Source organism: Schistocerca serialis, chromosome 10 (genome assembly GCF_023864345.2).
Source record: "Schistocerca serialis cubense isolate TAMUIC-IGC-003099 chromosome 10, iqSchSeri2.2, whole genome shotgun sequence".
NCBI classification, from domain to species: domain Eukaryota; kingdom Metazoa; phylum Arthropoda; class Insecta; order Orthoptera; family Acrididae; genus Schistocerca; species Schistocerca serialis.
The window spans coordinates 179,115,564-179,130,313 of record NC_064647.1 but is presented as its reverse complement, the minus strand read 5'-3'; positions in this window follow the sequence as shown (position 1 = coordinate 179,130,313).

Here is a 14,750-nt window from a genome sequence, read left to right as displayed (position 1 = left end):
ATTTCGATCCTCCTCAGGTTATTTTGTAATATGTGGCTCGCACCCACTTTCTGTTCAGCTCCATGTGCAATCCCATCATTACTGAAAGGAGTAATTGATTGATCAACAGTTGCACATACTGGCCAACAGGCAAGGCATTAAGTTGACAGCACATTTGCTGTCATGTATTCATATTATCATTTAAACAAATGAACAACCAAATATTTTCTCACTATTATCCATAGAAGCATACACATTTTCTGATAACATTCCTACACTTTTCTAGTACAGTCATCAGCATGGTGTAACACAGCAATTGTCTTCCGTATTAAAACAATAATGACATCACTGTAAATAGGACCAACTATCCAAAAATTAGCAAGACACGCACGTACCTCGAAACTTCAACCTGTCACTCTGACACTGTCACATTCAAATTTACCCTCCACAAACTTTGCATAACTTCAAATACAACATGCACAATTAAACTTCAATCTCCCTGTCATTCCATAAATATCTTTAGGACAAAACTTTTGTATTCAAACACTATTCCTTACCTCATCAACATTTCCTTTTGGTACTTCAATGTGCAGCAACTATTCTCCACTGTAAGTCTGCCTTCAGCATATGCTAATGATAACGCACTGCTTTGCTTCTTCACCGCATAAAAAATAGTAAATGGACCCGGCTCAAGAAAAGCACCAAACTATGAAATATGACTTCCCAACAAGCTTCAAAAACTCTTAGCTCTGCTCTCTCAAATTTCTCCAACGCATCACTGCATGAAAACCTCACTGTCTTAATCCGCCATCGGTGAAATCGTTAATATTCACTAGCATCGATCATCCTGTCAAAGCAAGACACGTATCACCAAGGCATGTTATATGTAAAACAAATGTTTCAAGCATTGCTATAATAATAACACACTGTACTCTAAACTGCCACTTATTTACAACTGCAAATGACAGTTACTAATTCTTCTCAAGAATTTCAAACACTCACCATATACCTAATTAACACACATATCCCGTGTCTTAAGTAAACTATGTCATTTTTCATAGTAGCTTTTTTCCCCCACCTAGTACTCAACTATTCATGAACACACAAAATACTGAACTCTGAGAGAACAACGCTATTCTCCACTAACTCTGTGCCACTTCTCACTGTATAAAGATGCAATGCCCTGTGCTTAAGATAGTACACCCAACTGCAAATAATCACACTAAACAGATCTGACTATATGAAAAGTACAAATTTAACAATAGCTAAGGACAACTAATAGTGATCCTTCACAATTTACTTAGCTCTTACACTAGTCAACGAATTCGACAAGCAAACTGCAAACATATTCACAAACCTTTACTTCCAATGGGAGCTGACGCCAGTAGATACATAGCTTCCCAACACATTGCAATTTGTGAGTCAACCTTCTATACAATTCCAATGCACAGTAATTGTAGTATCACTTGAATATATTCAGCCAGACGTCTTCTAGAAAACTTCCATTTCAAGTCTCGCTCTAGTGCCACATGGCGTTTTCACATTCAATTATGGGATAGCGTTCATTTGTCAATATCGATATACAGTGAAAATAGCTGCAATGAACATGTAAGACCCATTACGTTAGTAGCACACTGAGAAAATCTTCTCACATGGCCACCAGTTTAGTCTGCTCACTCAAAAAGTACATACTCACTAACCTTCTGTGCAACAGCACTGTAGTCTGTCAGCTAATGTCATACAAATTCCAAGTGCCAGCTTGCAGACAATGTCATGACATTCACGAGCTTGGGATTACCAGCAACTTAATCTCATTGCCATTCCACTAACACTTGCCAAATGAAATCTCCAAAACTCAACAGGATATATCTCTTTTGCTCAAAACTCATTTCCAAGCATTCATGACATAATTTCTTTCAAATCTTTGTCCAATAATGTGTGTTCTCAAACAAAGCATTGTATGTCTTTTTCTGGAAGAGGATATCAATACACAAGCAAAACTAACACAAATTAGCCTGCATCAAGAAAACAACCACTGTCCCTGTGTGAGATGTTTCATGCATCAGGAGGCAACCTGTATTCATACTGTTCTTCCACTTGTGCCTCTAACACACGGTGCAAAGTTACTTGTGTTCTTCTTCTAACTGGTCTGATGTTTCAATGCCTTCAGTACAGCATCACTTTTGTATTTCTTCAAATGTCCATTCACACTTCTACCATCAAGGAGCAACATCAAACGTCTTCTTCACATTTCCACAGTAGAGATTCACTTTCCACCTGTTGTCAGACAGTTGTTTACCATGCTGCCATTTGCAAGTTCTTTCCAACAGCTAATGATGCAGGTGCACTCCATCAGACATGAACGTTATTCTCACAACACAGACTCACTCACGAAAAAATATCCGTTACTTTTAGTTATCACACGAGTAGCAGCAAACACATTAACAATGCGTATTAAAGAACTTGCCTAAACAAAGAAAACAGAAGAAACCTTCACACTCGCCATTCTATCACGTACTGATCCTTAAATCATCCAAAAATCCACAAAAATTACACAGCAAAAATCCAAGAAGTAATGCAAACACACATTATTTGCCATACCTAGGACTTTCAAAATTCTCAACACAAAATACATTCAGCCTTATCACCTGACACACACACACACACACACACACACACACACACTCTAACACACTTAAAATTCCATCGCAACGACAACTGCTGATGTATCACTGAGGGGTTACACCTTTGAGTTGAGCTACCCTCTGACAAATCTACAAAAGATGTCAATCAGTATATGAACGGAGCTGACATCCACAACTAGTGCCTCTTGGTTAATCATTAGATCTAACACAACAAAAATCTAACTGCCATTACTATGCAGCACAATTCTCCAAATACTGTGATAACAAAACACAATCTCTATCAAAGACCACTTTCTCTGAAACAAAATCACTAAGTACAATTACCAAGTATCCATCCAATTTGGTTCGGTCCTACGCTGGATTGGTTGGCAGCTCAGCCCATGCTATTCCACACAATCGGTTCCCGTCGTTCTCACACGGCATCTCACCGAGAGAAACAATTGTCTCTCCAAGTTATAGTCATTTAATTCTCACAACAAGAGAGAGTCTTCTGTGGGCTCTTTCTTCTCACATCTAGTCACAAACGATGCTTTCACCTCAACAACTTATCAGCTCAATTCAACAGCAGAAACAAGTTCCATGTATTTCGATCCTCCTCAGGTTATTTTGTAATATGTGGCTCGCACCCACTTTCTGTTCAGCTCCATGTGCAATCCCATCATTACTGAAAGGAGTAATTGATTGATCAACAGTTGCACATACTGGCCAACAGGCAAGGCATTAAGTTGACAGCACATTTGCTGTCATGTATTCATATTATCATTTAAACAAATGAACAACCAAATATTTTCTCACTATTATCCATAGAAGCATACACATTTTCTGATAACATTCCTACACTTTTCTAGTACAGTCATCAGCATGGTGTAACACTGCAATTGTCTTCCGTATTAAAACAATAATGACATCACTGTAAATAGGACCCACTATCAAAAAATTAGCAAGACACGCACGTACCTCGAAACTTCAACCTGTCACTCTGACACTGTCACATTCAAATTTACCCTCCACAAACTTTGCATAACTTCAAATACAACATGCACAATTAAATTTCAATCTCCCTGTCATTCCATAAATATCTTTAGGACTAAACTTTTGTATTCAAACACTATTCCTTACCTCATCAACATTTCCTTTTGGTACTTCAATGTGCAGCAACTATTCTCCACTGTAAGTCTGCCTTCAGCATATGCTAATGATAACGCACTGCTTTGCTTCTTCACCGCATACAAAATAGTAAATGGACCCGGCTCAAGAAAAGCACCAAACTATGAAATATGACTTCCCAACAAGCTTCAAAAACTCTTAGCTCTGCTCTCTCAAATTTCTCCAACGCATCACTGCATGAAAACCTCACTGTCTTAATCCGCTATCGGTGAAATCGATAATATTCACTAGCATCGATCATCCTGTCAAAGCAAGACACGTATCACCAAGGCATGTTATATGTAAAACAAATGTTTCAAGCATTGCTATAATAACAACACACTGTACTCTAAACTGCCACTTATTTACAACTGCAAATGACAGTTACTAATTCTTCTCAAGAATTTCAAACACTCACCATATACCTAATTAACACACATATCCCGTGTCTTAAGTAAACTATGTCATTTTTCATAGTAGCTTTCTTCCCCCACCTAGTACTCAACTATTCATGAACACACAAAATACTGAACTCTGAGAGAACAACGCTATTCTCCACTAACTCTGTGCCACTTCTCACTGTATAAAGATGCAATGCCCTGTGCTTAAGATAGTACACCCAACTACAAATAATCACACTAAACAGATCTGACTATATCAAAAGTACAAATTTAACAATAGCTAAGGACAACTAATAGTGATCCTTCACAATTTACTTAGCTCTTACACTAGTCAACGAATTCGACAAGCAAACTGCAAACATATTCACAAACCTTTACTTCCAATGGGAGCTGACGCCAGTAGATACGTAGCTTCCCAACACATTGCAATTTGTGAGTCAACCTTCTATACAATTCCAATGCACAGTAATTGTAGTATCACTTGAATATATTCAGCCAGACGTCTTCTAGAAAACTTCCATTTCAAGTCTCGCTCTAGTGCCACATGGCGTTTTCACATTCAATTATGGGATTGCGTTCATTTGTCTATATCGATATACACTGAAAATAGCTGCAATGAACATGTAAGACCCATTACGTTAGTAGCACACTGAGAAAATCTTCTCACATGGCCACCAGTTTAGTCTGCTCACTCAAAAAGTACATACTCACTAACCTTCTGTGCAACAGCACTGTAGTCTGTCAGCTAATGTCATACAAATTCCAAGTGCCAGCTTGCAGACAATGTCATGACATTCAAGAGCTTGGGATTACCAGCAACTTAATCTCATTGCCATTCCACTAACACTTGCCAAATGAAATCTCCAAAACTCAACAGGATATCTCTCTTTTGTTCAAAACTCATTTCCAAGCATTCATGACATAACTTCTTTCAAATCTCTGTCCAATAATGTGTGTTCTCAAACAAAGCATTGTATGTCTTTTTCTGGAAGAGGATATCAATACACAAGCAAAACTAACACAAATTAGCCTGCATCAAGAAAACAACCACTGTCCCTGTGTGAGATGTTTCATGCATCAGGAGGCAACCTGTATTCATACTGTTCTTCCACTTGTGCCTCTAACACACGGTGCAAAGTTACTTGTGTTCTTCTTCTAACTGGTCTGATGTTTCAATGCCTTCAGTACAGCATCACTTTTGTATTTCTTCAAATGTCCATTCACACTTCTACCATCAAGGAGCAACATCAAACGTCTTCTTCACATTTCCACAGTAGAGATTCACTTTCCACCTGTTGTCAGACAGTTGTTTACCATGCTGCCATTTGCAAGTTCTTTCCAACAGCTAATGATGCAGGTGCAATCCATCAGACATGAACGTTATTCTCACAACACAGACTCACTCACGAAAAAATATCAGTACTTTTAGTTATCACACGAGTAGCAGCAAACACATTAACAATGCGTATTAAAGAACTTGCATAAACAAAGAAAATAGAAGAAACCTTCACACTCGCCATTCTATCACGTACTGATCCTTAAATCAACCAAATATCCACAAAAATTACACAGCAAAAATCCAAGAAGTAATGCAAACACACATTATTTGCCATACCTAGGACTTTCAAAATTCTCAACTGAAAATACATTCAGCCTTATCACCTGACACACACACACACACACACACACACACACACACACACACACACACACTCTAACACACTTAAAATTCCATCGCAACGACAACTGCTGATGTATCACTGAGGGGTTACACCTTTGAGTTGAGCTACCCTCTGACAAATCTACAAAAGATGTCAATCAGTATATGAACGGAGCTGACATCCACAACTAGTGCCTCTTGGTTAATCATTAGATCTAACACAACAAAAATCTAACTGCCATTACTATGCAGCACAATTCTCCAAATACTGTGATAACAAAACACAATCTCTATCAAAGACCACTTTCTCTGAAACAAAATCACTAAGTACAATTACCAAGTATCCATCCAATTTGGTTCGGTCCTACGCTGGATTGGTTGGCAGCTCAGCCCATGCTATTCCACACAATCGGTTCCCGTCGTTCTCACACGGCATCTCACCGAGAGAAACAATTGTCTCTCCAAGTTATAGTCATTTAATTCTCACAACAAGAGAGAGTCTTCTGTGGGCTCTTTCTTCTCACATCTAGTCACAAACGATGCTTTCACCTCAACAACTTATCAGCTCAATTCAACAGCAGAAACAAGTTCCATGTATTTCGATCCTCCTCAGGTTATTTTGTAATATGTGGCTCGCACCCACTTTCTGTTCAGCTCCATGTGCAATCCCATCATTACTGAAAGGAGTAATTGATTGATCAACAGTTGCACATACTGGCCAACAGGCAAGGCATTAAGTTGACAGCACATTTGCTGTCATGTATTCATATTATCATTTAAACAAATGAACAACCAAATATTTTCTCACTATTATCCATAGAAGCATACACATTTTCTGATAACATTCCTACACTTTTCTAGTACAGTCATCAGCATGGTGTAACACAGCAATTGTCTTCCGTATTAAAACAATAATGACATCACTGTAAATAGGACCAACTATCCAAAAATTAGCAAGACACGCACGTACCTCGAAACTTCAACCTGTCACTCTGACACTGTCACATTCAAATTTACCCTCCACAAACTTTGCATAACTTCAAATACAACATGCACAATTAAACTTCAATCTCCCTGTCATTCCATAAATATCTTTAGGACAAAACTTTTGTATTCAAACACTATTCCTTACCTCATCAACATTTCCTTTTGGTACTTCAATGTGCAGCAACTATTCTCCACTGTAAGTCTGCCTTCAGCATATGCTAATGATAACGCACTGCTTTGCTTCTTCACCGCATAAAAAATAGTAAATGGACCCGGCTCAAGAAAAGCACCAAACTATGAAATATGACTTCCCAACAAGCTTCAAAAACTCTTAGCTCTGCTCTCTCAAATTTCTCCAACGCATCACTGCATGAAAACCTCACTGTCTTAATCCGCCATCGGTGAAATCGTTAATATTCACTAGCATCGATCATCCTGTCAAAGCAAGACACGTATCACCAAGGCATGTTATATGTAAAACAAATGTTTCAAGCATTGCTATAATAATAACACACTGTACTCTAAACTGCCACTTATTTACAACTGCAAATGACAGTTACTAATTCTTCTCAAGAATTTCAAACACTCACCATATACCTAATTAACACACATATCCCGTGTCTTAAGTAAACTATGTCATTTTTCATAGTAGCTTTTTTCCCCCACCTAGTACTCAACTATTCATGAACACACAAAATACTGAACTCTGAGAGAACAACGCTATTCTCCACTAACTCTGTGCCACTTCTCACTGTATAAAGATGCAATGCCCTGTGCTTAAGATAGTACACCCAACTGCAAATAATCACACTAAACAGATCTGACTATATGAAAAGTACAAATTTAACAATAGCTAAGGACAACTAATAGTGATCCTTCACAATTTACTTAGCTCTTACACTAGTCAACGAATTCGACAAGCAAACTGCAAACATATTCACAAACCTTTACTTCCAATGGGAGCTGACGCCAGTAGATACATAGCTTCCCAACACATTGCAATTTGTGAGTCAACCTTCTATACAATTCCAATGCACAGTAATTGTAGTATCACTTGAATATATTCAGCCAGACGTCTTCTAGAAAACTTCCATTTCAAGTCTCGCTCTAGTGCCACATGGCGTTTTCACATTCAATTATGGGATTGCGTTCATTTGTCAATATCGATATACAGTGAAAATAGCTGCAATGAACATGTAAGACCCATTACGTTAGTAGCACACTGAGAAAATCTTCTCACATGGCCACCAGTTTAGTCTGCTCACTCAAAAAGTACATACTCACTAACCTTCTGTGCAACAGCACTGTAGTCTGTCAGCTAATGTCATACAAATTCCAAGTGCCAGCTTGCAGACAATGTCATGACATTCACGAGCTTGGGATTACCAGCAACTTAATCTCATTGCCATTCCACTAACACTTGCCAAATGAAATCTCCAAAACTCAACAGGATATATCTCTTTTGCTCAAAACTCATTTCCAAGCATTCATGACATAATTTCTTTCAAATCTTTGTCCAATAATGTGTGTTCTCAAACAAAGCATTGTATGTCTTTTTCTGGAAGAGGATATCAATACACAAGCAAAACTAACACAAATTAGCCTGCATCAAGAAAACAACCACTGTCCCTGTGTGAGATGTTTCATGCATCAGGAGGCAACCTGTATTCATACTGTTCTTCCACTTGTGCCTCTAACACACGGTGCAAAGTTACTTGTGTTCTTCTTCTAACTGGTCTGATGTTTCAATGCCTTCAGTACAGCATCACTTTTGTATTTCTTCAAATGTCCATTCACACTTCTACCATCAAGGAGCAACATCAAACGTCTTCTTCACATTTCCACAGTAGAGATTCACTTTCCACCTGTTGTCAGACAGTTGTTTACCATGCTGCCATTTGCAAGTTCTTTCCAACAGCTAATGATGCAGGTGCACTCCATCAGACATGAACGTTATTCTCACAACACAGACTCACTCACGAAAAAATATCCGTTACTTTTAGTTATCACACGAGTAGCAGCAAACACATTAACAATGCGTATTAAAGAACTTGCCTAAACAAAGAAAACAGAAGAAACCTTCACACTCGCCATTCTATCACGTACTGATCCTTAAATCATCCAAAAATCCACAAAAATTACACAGCAAAAATCCAAGAAGTAATGCAAACACACATTATTTGCCATACCTAGGACTTTCAAAATTCTCAACACAAAATACATTCAGCCTTATCACCTGACACACACACACACACACACACACACACACACACACTCTAACACACTTAAAATTCCATCGCAACGACAACTGCTGATGTATCACTGAGGGGTTACACCTTTGAGTTGAGCTACCCTCTGACAAATCTACAAAAGATGTCAATCAGTATATGAACGGAGCTGACATCCACAACTAGTGCCTCTTGGTTAATCATTAGATCTAACACAACAAAAATCTAACTGCCATTACTATGCAGCACAATTCTCCAAATACTGTGATAACAAAACACAATCTCTATCAAAGACCACTTTCTCTGAAACAAAATCACTAAGTACAATTACCAAGTATCCATCCAATTTGGTTCGGTCCTACGCTGGATTGGTTGGCAGCTCAGCCCATGCTATTCCACACAATCGGTTCCCGTCGTTCTCACACGGCATCTCACCGAGAGAAACAATTGTCTCTCCAAGTTATAGTCATTTAATTCTCACAACAAGAGAGAGTCTTCTGTGGGCTCTTTCTTCTCACATCTAGTCACAAACGATGCTTTCACCTCAACAACTTATCAGCTCAATTCAACAGCAGAAACAAGTTCCATGTATTTCGATCCTCCTCAGGTTATTTTGTAATATGTGGCTCGCACCCACTTTCTGTTCAGCTCCATGTGCAATCCCATCATTACTGAAAGGAGTAATTGATTGATCAACAGTTGCACATACTGGCCAACAGGCAAGGCATTAAGTTGACAGCACATTTGCTGTCATGTATTCATATTATCATTTAAACAAATGAACAACCAAATATTTTCTCACTATTATCCATAGAAGCATACACATTTTCTGATAACATTCCTACACTTTTCTAGTACAGTCATCAGCATGGTGTAACACTGCAATTGTCTTCCGTATTAAAACAATAATGACATCACTGTAAATAGGACCCACTATCAAAAAATTAGCAAGACACGCACGTACCTCGAAACTTCAACCTGTCACTCTGACACTGTCACATTCAAATTTACCCTCCACAAACTTTGCATAACTTCAAATACAACATGCACAATTAAATTTCAATCTCCCTGTCATTCCATAAATATCTTTAGGACTAAACTTTTGTATTCAAACACTATTCCTTACCTCATCAACATTTCCTTTTGGTACTTCAATGTGCAGCAACTATTCTCCACTGTAAGTCTGCCTTCAGCATATGCTAATGATAACGCACTGCTTTGCTTCTTCACCGCATACAAAATAGTAAATGGACCCGGCTCAAGAAAAGCACCAAACTATGAAATATGACTTCCCAACAAGCTTCAAAAACTCTTAGCTCTGCTCTCTCAAATTTCTCCAACGCATCACTGCATGAAAACCTCACTGTCTTAATCCGCTATCGGTGAAATCGATAATATTCACTAGCATCGATCATCCTGTCAAAGCAAGACACGTATCACCAAGGCATGTTATATGTAAAACAAATGTTTCAAGCATTGCTATAATAACAACACACTGTACTCTAAACTGCCACTTATTTACAACTGCAAATGACAGTTACTAATTCTTCTCAAGAATTTCAAACACTCACCATATACCTAATTAACACACATATCCCGTGTCTTAAGTAAACTATGTCATTTTTCATAGTAGCTTTCTTCCCCCACCTAGTACTCAACTATTCATGAACACACAAAATACTGAACTCTGAGAGAACAACGCTATTCTCCACTAACTCTGTGCCACTTCTCACTGTATAAAGATGCAATGCCCTGTGCTTAAGATAGTACACCCAACTACAAATAATCACACTAAACAGATCTGACTATATCAAAAGTACAAATTTAACAATAGCTAAGGACAACTAATAGTGATCCTTCACAATTTACTTAGCTCTTACACTAGTCAACGAATTCGACAAGCAAACTGCAAACATATTCACAAACCTTTACTTCCAATGGGAGCTGACGCCAGTAGATACGTAGCTTCCCAACACATTGCAATTTGTGAGTCAACCTTCTATACAATTCCAATGCACAGTAATTGTAGTATCACTTGAATATATTCAGCCAGACGTCTTCTAGAAAACTTCCATTTCAAGTCTCGCTCTAGTGCCACATGGCGTTTTCACATTCAATTATGGGATTGCGTTCATTTGTCTATATCGATATACACTGAAAATAGCTGCAATGAACATGTAAGACCCATTACGTTAGTAGCACACTGAGAAAATCTTCTCACATGGCCACCAGTTTAGTCTGCTCACTCAAAAAGTACATACTCACTAACCTTCTGTGCAACAGCACTGTAGTCTGTCAGCTAATGTCATACAAATTCCAAGTGCCAGCTTGCAGACAATGTCATGACATTCAAGAGCTTGGGATTACCAGCAACTTAATCTCATTGCCATTCCACTAACACTTGCCAAATGAAATCTCCAAAACTCAACAGGATATCTCTCTTTTGTTCAAAACTCATTTCCAAGCATTCATGACATAACTTCTTTCAAATCTCTGTCCAATAATGTGTGTTCTCAAACAAAGCATTGTATGTCTTTTTCTGGAAGAGGATATCAATACACAAGCAAAACTAACACAAATTAGCCTGCATCAAGAAAACAACCACTGTCCCTGTGTGAGATGTTTCATGCATCAGGAGGCAACCTGTATTCATACTGTTCTTCCACTTGTGCCTCTAACACACGGTGCAAAGTTACTTGTGTTCTTCTTCTAACTGGTCTGATGTTTCAATGCCTTCAGTACAGCATCACTTTTGTATTTCTTCAAATGTCCATTCACACTTCTACCATCAAGGAGCAACATCAAACGTCTTCTTCACATTTCCACAGTAGAGATTCACTTTCCACCTGTTTTTAGACAGTTGTTTACCATGCTGCCATTTGCAAGTTCTTTCCAACAGCTAATGATGCAGGTGCAATCCATCAGACATGAACGTTATTCTCACAACACAGACTCACTCACGAAAAAATATCAGTACTTTTAGTTATCACACGAGTAGCAGCAAACACATTAACAATGCGTATTAAAGAACTTGCATAAACAAAGAAAATAGAAGAAACCTTCACACTCGCCATTCTATCACGTACTGATCCTTAAATCAACCAAATATCCACAAAAATTACACAGCAAAAATCCAAGAAGTAATGCAAACACACATTATTTGCCATACCTAGGACTTTCAAAATTCTCAACTGAAAATACATTCAGCCTTATCACCTGACACACACACACACACACACACACACACACACACACACACACACACACACACACACACACACTCTAACACACTTAAAATTCCATCGCAACGACAACTGCTGATGTATCACTGAGGGGTTACACCTTTGAGTTGAGCTACCCTCTGACAAATCTACAAAAGATGTCAATCAGTATATGAACGGAGCTGACATCCACAACTAGTGCCTCTTGGTTAATCATTAGATCTAACACAACAAAAATCTAACTGCCATTACTATGCAGCACAATTCTCCAAATACTGTGATAACAAAACACAATCTCTATCAAAGACCACTTTCTCTGAAACAAAATCACTAAGTACAATTACCAAGTATCCATCCAATTTGGTTCGGTCCTACGCTGGATTGGTTGGCAGCTCAGCCCATGCTATTCCACACAATCGGTTCCCGTCGTTCTCACACGGCATCTCACCGAGAGAAACAATTGTCTCTCCAAGTTATAGTCATTTAATTCTCACAACAAGAGAGAGTCTTCTGTGGGCTCTTTCTTCTCACATCTAGTCACAAACGATGCTTTCACCTCAACAACTTATCAGCTCAATTCAACAGCAGAAACAAGTTCCATGTATTTCGATCCTCCTCAGGTTATTTTGTAATATGTGGCTCGCACCCACTTTCTGTTCAGCTCCATGTGCAATCCCATCATTACTGAAAGGAGTAATTGATTGATCAACAGTTGCACATACTGGCCAACAGGCAAGGCATTAAGTTGACAGCACATTTGCTGTCATGTATTCATATTATCATTTAAACAAATGAACAACCAAATATTTTCTCACTATTATCCATAGAAGCATACACATTTTCTGATAACATTCCTACACTTTTCTAGTACAGTCATCAGCATGGTGTAACACAGCAATTGTCTTCCGTATTAAAACAATAATGACATCACTGTAAATAGGACCAACTATCCAAAAATTAGCAAGACACGCACGTACCTCGAAACTTCAACCTGTCACTCTGACACTGTCACATTCAAATTTACCCTCCACAAACTTTGCATAACTTCAAATACAACATGCACAATTAAATTTCAATCTCCCTCTCATTCTATAAATATCTTTAGGACTAAACTTTTGTATTCAAACACTATTCCTTACCTCATCAACATTTCCTTTTGGTACTTCAATGTGCAGCAACTATTCTCCACTGTAAGTCTGCCTTCAGCATATGCTAATGATAACGCACTGCTTTGCTTCTTCACCGCATAAAAAATAGTAAATGGACCTGGCTCAAGAAAAGCACCAAACTATGAAATATGACTTCCCAACAAGCTTCAAAAACTCTTAGCTCTGCTCTCTCAAATTTCTCCAACGCATCACTGCATGAAAACCTCACTGTCTTAATCCGCTATCGGTGAAATCGTTAATATTCACTAGCATCGATCATCCTGTCAAAGCAAGACACGTATCACCAAGGCATGTTATATGTAAAACAAATGTTTCAAGCATTGCTATAATAACAACACACTGTACTCTAAGCTGCCACTTATTTACAACTGCAAATGACAGTTACTAATTCTTCTCAAGAATTTCAAACACTCACCATATACCTAATTAACACACATATCCCGTGTCTTAAGTAAACTATGTCATTTTTCATAGTAGCTTTCTTCCCCCACCTAGTACTCAACTATTCATGAACACACAAAATACTGAACTCTGAGAGAACAACGCTATTCTCAACTAACTCTGTGCCACTTCTCACTGTATAAAGATGCAATGCCCTGTGCTTAAGATAGTACACCCAACTGCAAATAATCACACTAAACAGATCTGACTATATCAAAAGTACAAATTTAACAATAGCTAAGGACAACTAATAGTGATCCTTCACAATTTACTTAGCTCTTACACTAGTCAACGAATTCGACAAGCAAACTGCAAACTTATTCACAAACCTTTACTTCCAATGGGAGCTGACGCCAGTAGATACATAGCTTTCCAACACATTGCAATTTGTGAGTCAACCTTCTATACAATTCCAATGCACAGTAATTGTAGTATCACTTGAATATATTCAGCCAGACGTCTTCTAGAAAACTTCCATTTCAAGTCTCGCTCTAGTGCCACATGGCGTTTTCACATTCAATTATGGGATTGCGTTCATTTGTCTATATCGATATACACTGAAAATAGCTGCAATGAACATGTAAGACCCATTACGTTAGTAGCACACTGAGAAAATCTTCTCACATGGCCACCAGTTTAGTCTGCTCACTCAAAAAGTACATACTCACTAACCTTCTGTGCAACAGCACTGTAGTCTGTCAGCTAATGTCATACAAATTCCAAGTGCCAGCTTGCAGACAATGTCATGACATTCAAGAGCTTGGGATTACCAGCAACTTAATCTCATTGCCATTCCACTAACACTTGCCAAATGAAATCTCCAAAACTCAACAGGATATCTCTCTTTTGTTCAAAACTCATTTCCAAGCATTC